The sequence below is a fragment of the Elaeis guineensis genome, chromosome 16 (assembly GCF_000442705.2).
Source record: "Elaeis guineensis isolate ETL-2024a chromosome 16, EG11, whole genome shotgun sequence".
Lineage (NCBI taxonomy): Eukaryota > Viridiplantae > Streptophyta > Magnoliopsida > Arecales > Arecaceae > Elaeis > Elaeis guineensis.
In genome coordinates this window covers 1,403,826-1,409,825 of record NC_026008.2, presented here as the reverse complement: position 1 = coordinate 1,409,825, position 6,000 = coordinate 1,403,826, and the positions used below count along the sequence as shown (strand labels likewise).

The window sequence follows — 6,000 nt, the reverse complement described above, 5'->3', positions numbered from 1 at the left end:
ATGGCCAAAATTCCCCTCATTCGAGCAAACCTGCTCTGATACCAACTGTCAGGCTGATTCTCGCCCAAAATTTTTGCAAGAATGCAAGCCTTGTGCGGCACTAGACCCACGTCTAGTTCAGCCTCTCAGTACTCTCCTCCATAAGAGACATGATATCAAAGCACATAAGGGAAATATCACAGATTTCCTTTATTCCAATTCCCCATATACACTGGATAATAGAGACCCGCCCACAGTCTCTCCGAAATCCCAACGTACCCACTCCTAGTTCCGCAAACCAGCAAGTTTGGCTTACATAGGCGGTGGACAATCTTCCCCCAACCGCTGGGAACCAACTCAGAACCGTTCCCATCTGTTTGGAGGGCAACCGCTCCAAGGAGTTGGGAGCCAACTACTGTCAACTCCCTCCAAACTGCTGCTGGACAGCAACTAACCAAGGCAACCGAAGGTAACTGTCGGGCCAACTCAGAATCCCATCCAACTGCATGCCAAGGCCCGGGCTGCATGCGCCCAAGACTAGGTTCGGGTGCCACCCTGTGCACCCTTGCGAACTCATGCGCGCACGCGTCCGGCCGTGCGCGCCCATGCGCGGGCTGATGCCACGCGCTCTGCTGTGCCATTGGCTCGTGCATCTGACTGCTGCGCGCGCCCTGTGCCGCACGCCTCCGGCACCATGCGCATCCCTCAGCGCATCCACCTGCCGCACGCGCCCGGTGCTGCGTGCGCCCTATGCCGCACGTCTCCGGCACCATGCGCATCCCTCTGCGCATCCTGCTGCCGCACGCGCCCTGTGCCGCATGCACCCTGTGCCGCACGTCTCCGGCACCATGCGCATCCCTCTACGCATCCTGCTGCAGCACGCGCCCTGTGCTGCGCGCACCCAGTGCCACACGCCTCCGGCACTGTGTGCATCCCCTTGCACATCCAACTGCCGCGTGTGCCCAGTACTTGCCGCGCACACCCTGCTGCGCGGCGCATTCGAACATGGCGCCAGTGCGCTGCCCATGCGCACCCCAGTGGGCGCCCGTCCATGGTGCCGTGCGCTGCTGCATCTTGGCACCTGTCCACTGGTGCCAATACTTGACCTGGCCATACGGACACCAGGCCATGCCTTATCCTTGCAGAGCTCCGCCAAGCCTCTGCACACTTGGGATTGGCACGGTAAAGGCATCAACCCATGCCATCCCAGGAAGCCAGCTAATGCGGCCGTGACAGTAGGCCCCTATCCTACCATCGAAAGTTGATAGGGCAGAAATTTGAATGATGCGTCGCCAGCACATGGGCCGTGCGATCCGTCAAGTTATCATGAATCATCGGAGAACCGGGCGGAGCCCGTGTCGACCTTTTATCTAATAAATGCATCCCTTCCGGAAGTCGGGGTTTGTTGTACGTATTAGCTCTAGAATTACTACGGTTATCCGAGTAGCATGTACCATCAAACAAACTATAACTGATTTAATGAGCCATTCGCAGTTTCACAGTCTGAATTAGTTCATACTCACACATGCATGGCTTAATCTTTGAGACAAGCATATGACTACTGGCAGGATCAACCAGGTAGCACATCCTCCAGCGACGCCGAATCCCTGCCCCCCACCATATCCCCCTCTAGAGAGGGAGAGGCCTGGGGCGGGCCGGACGTCGTCACATCGGGCCGGGCAACAATAACCGACCGATCTGGATATGGGACACGAGGCAGAGGGGTCCCGGCCCTAACGCATCCACTGAATCCATGAGAGATCGAGGCGACAAGAGCGGCCCGATGGAACGGGAGGCCACAATAGGGCCCCCACCAAGGGTGCTCGAGGACCGCACGCGGTCCGCCCCCCACTACCACAATGAAGGCGGGGGAGTCAGAAGGGGCACATGGGACATCGACGAGTCCCCTCCCCCCCCCATCGAACCGAGGGGGTAGGCCACACGGGCAACTAGCGTGCTGCAACGGGACACGAGAAACGTCATCCGAGCAAGAGTGAAGGGAAGCACCCACCGACGGTTGGCTGCGGCAAGGCAGGGAGACCAGCGCTGGATGCGAATCCGAGATCGCTCACGTGCCAACACGGTCGCGGCCGCGTCGCGCCCGACGTCCACCCCGCGCACGTGGAGCCTTGCGGCCCGAGAATGCACGAGGGAGGATCGTCATCGGGCAACCGACAGTGGAGCACTGCCAAGCACGAGATATCGAAAAGCAGCAATGTCGAGATATGGGGGTCACACCATCTGGGTCCGCGCCTACGGCCGCATAGCGGAGATATTTGGGGGAAGGCACAATCCGTGGTCCGCACAAGCAAGGGGCGAGGGGGGATGGGGACCATGGACAGGTAGCTCGAGGCCCAACCCTGACAACGAACACCGTCCCCGATCCGCGGGCGCGTAGCCGTGTAATCCAGAGAAGGAGCAGGGAGGGATGGATACCTCGGTCGGGGCGTGGGAGCTCAAGCGATCCATCGAACACCATCCAAGTTTGTGCGCACGCGGACGCATTACCGAAATATTGGTGGGTGGAGCGCAAGCCGAAGTCCGCACGCGAAGGGCCAGGGAACCGACTGAAGGGGCCAGCGGGGATGGAGACCGAGGGCTGGTTGCACAAGGCCAACCCTACCATCGAACACCGGCCAACATCCGCGCGCGTGCGGATGCGTAATCGACCGAAGATGTGGGGAGGGACCGAGACCACGGACAGGGAAAGAGAGCACAATCAAGCCTTCCAACACCGTCCAAGTCCGCAGGAGGGCGGATGCATTACCAAAATATTTGGGTGGGGGGGGGACATCCGATTTTCACGCACGAAGGGCCACGAAACCGATCGAAGGGGCGATGGTGGATCCGAGCCCATGGACATGTCGCACGGGACCAGCCCCAACAACGAACACCATCCCATGTCCGCGGGCGCCCGGCCACGTAATCGAGAGAAAATGTGGGGAGGGACCGATACCACGGACAGGGAAGGAGAGCCCAATCGAGCCATCATATGGGGTCCAAGTCCGTGGGAGCGCGGCCGCGTTGCCGCAATATTTGCGGGGGGACGCAACCCGAAGTCCGCGCACAAAGGGCCACGGAACCGATCGAAGGGGCGAGGGTGGACTGAGCCCACCGACAGGTAGCACGGGACCAAACCCGCCCAAGAACACCCGAAACATTTGGGTGGGTGGGGGGGAGGGGGACAATCCCAAGTCCGCACACGGAGGGCCGCGGAACCGATCGAAGGGGCGAGAGGGGGGACAGAGCCAACAGGCAGGTAGCACGAGACCGACACTGCCATCGGACACCGTCACGCGCGGATGCAAAATCGAGCAAAAACGTGATCAGGGACCGAGACCTTTGTCCGGGAGAGAGAGATCAATCGAGGCATCCTGCGCCATCCAAGTCCGCGCGCGTGCGGCCGCGTTACCGAAATATTTGTTGGGGGGGCAAAATCCGATGCCCGCGCACGAAGGGCCTCGGATACAACCGAAGGGGGGAGGGAGCGCACATGGGTGGGTCGCACGGGACCAACCTTGCCGACGAACACCATCCCACGTCCGCGCGCGTGCGGCCGCATTACCGAAATATTTGTTGGGGGGCACAATCCGACGTCCGCGCATGAAGGGCCACGGAACAGACCGCGGGGGCGAGGGGGGGCGGAGCCCATGGGCAGGTCGCAGGGGACCGTCCCTGCCAACGAACACCGTCCCTTGTCCGCGCACGTGCGGCCGCGTGTAATCGAGTGAAAATATGGGGAGGGACCAGGACCATGGACTGCGAAACTGTGCTCGATCGAGCCATCGGGCACCCACCCGAGTCCACGTGCACGCAGCCGCATCGTCGATGTATTTGTTGGGGGGGGGGCGCTATCCCCAGTCCGCGTGCACGCGGCCGCATCGCCGATGTATTCCTTGGGGGGGCGCAATCCGATGTCCGTGCACGAAGGGCCACGGAACCAACTGAAGGGGCGAGGGGGAACGGAGCCCCTGGACAGGTCGCTCGGGACGAAACCTGCCCTGAACACCACCCCATATCCGCGCGCGTGCGGCCGCGTAGTCGAACCAAAATGGGGGGAGGGACCGAGACTATGGACAGGGAAAGAGAGCTCAGTCGAGCCACCCGACGCCATCCATTCTCGCTCGTGGGCGGCTGCGTTACCGAAATATTTGTTGGGGGTCACAATCCGACGTCCACGCACGAAGGGCCACGGAACAGACCGGAGGGGCGAGGGGGGACGGGGCCCATGGACGGGTCGCACGGGGCCAACCCCGCACGTGGAGCCACGGAGCCGACTGAAGGGGTGAGGGAGGGTGGGGATGGGGCCCACGGACAGGGGAGCACGTGACCTACCCCGTCGACAAACACCGTCCCATCTCCGCGCGCACGCGGCCACGTGATCGGGCGAAAAGGTTTGGGGAGGGACAGAGAGAGCATGGACGGGGAAAGAGAGCCCAAACGAGCCATCCAACACCGTCCAAGTCCGCGCGCGCGCGGCCGCATCACCGAAATATCCGTGGGTGGAGCACAACCCGCTGTCCATGCACATAAGGCCGCGGAACCGACCGAAGGGGCGAGGGGGTTGGAGGCCACGGATGGCGAGAACGGGGTCAACCCGGCCAACGAGAGACGCCCCCCCAAGTCCACGCGCGCGCGGCCGCAAACACGACCGAAGGTGGATGGGGAGATTGATCGCTTGGACGGGGAGCGCGAGCTCAACCCAGCCAACGAACACCATCCCACGTCCGCCCCCGCACATTTCGGGCCAATGCTACGCGCCGGGGGAGGGGCACCCCATACCATCCTTGAGGGGGATCCGGGCGAATCCCACCCTGGGGGGGTTCCAAAGTGCCGACCCGCATTGCAAGCGGGGAGGGCCGGGACATGCTCCCCACGCACGCGGGGATACCGGGGGCAGACGATCGGGCAACGAGACCCGCGCGCCCGGGACAGGCATCCGGGGCGAAGGGGTCGGGCAGGCCACAGCAAAGGGCCGAGTGAGTGGGCATGCGGATGCCGAACCCCCTACCACCCCAGCGGGGCATCCGGGCGGCTCCCACCCCGGGGGTTCCAAATGATCGAGCAGCATTGCAAACAGGGAGGGCCGGGACGCGCGTCCCGCCTTTGCGGGCTTCGTGCGGTGGATGGCCGGGCATCGCATCCCACGCACCGAGGGGGCTTGTCCCCGAGCAGACGGGCCGCGCATCCCGCATCCGTGGGCCAAGCTCGGGCTAAGCTGGACGCGGAACCCCCTACCACCCCAGCGGGGCATCCGGGCGGATCCCACCCCGGGGGTTCCAAATGATCGAGCAGCATTGCAAACGGGGAGGGTCGGGATGCGCATCCCGCCTTCGCGGGATTCGGACGTCGGGTGCCCGGGACTCGCGTCCCGTGCACCGAGGACTTGACCCCGAGCGGCCGGGTCGCGCATCCCCCATCGATGGGCCAAAGCGAGACGTGGAACCCCCTAACACCCCCGCGGGGCATCCGGACGACCCCCACCCCGGGGGGTTCCAAATGATCGTGCGGCATTGCAAACGGGACGTGCGCCCTGCCTTCGCGGAATTCGGGCGCCGGATGGCCGGGCCTCGCATCCCGCACGCCGGGGCAAGCTAGGGACGAGCAACCCCCCTACCCACCCCAGTGGGGCACCCGAGCAAATCCCACGTGGGGGGTTCCAAAGTGCCGAGCAGCACTGCAGACGGGGGAGCGGGGGCCGGGACGCACGTCTCGCCTTTGCGGGCTTCGGACGGTGGATGCTCGCGACTCGCGTCCCGCGGGCTCGACCCAAAGCAGCCAAGTCGCGCATTTCGTTTCGAGGGCTGCGCCCGTGCTGCACGGGATGCGGAACCCCCTACCACCCAAGCGGCGCATCCAGGCAAATCCCACCCCGGGGGTTCCAAATGATCGAGCGGCATTGCAAACGGGGGAGTGCCGGGATGCGCACCCCACCCTCGCGGGCTTCCCACGGTGGTTGGCCGGGCCTCGCATCCCGCAAGTGGGGGACATACGTCGGAGCGGCCGGGTCGCGCGTCCCAT

The 6,000-nt window shown here is 63.9% G+C and overlaps 1 long non-coding RNA gene and 1 pseudogene across 1 annotated transcript in view; one reads left to right on the top strand and one right to left on the bottom strand.

Moving 5' to 3' along the window:
• The window catches only part of LOC140854323 (uncharacterized), a 135,743-nt gene that overhangs the window by 39,511 nt on the left and 90,232 nt on the right, over positions 1-6,000 (top strand). The gene's annotated exons all lie outside the window — the stretch shown is intronic.
• Positions 1-6,000, bottom strand: part of LOC140854320 (uncharacterized) — an 89,598-nt pseudogene that overhangs the window by 1,262 nt on the left and 82,336 nt on the right.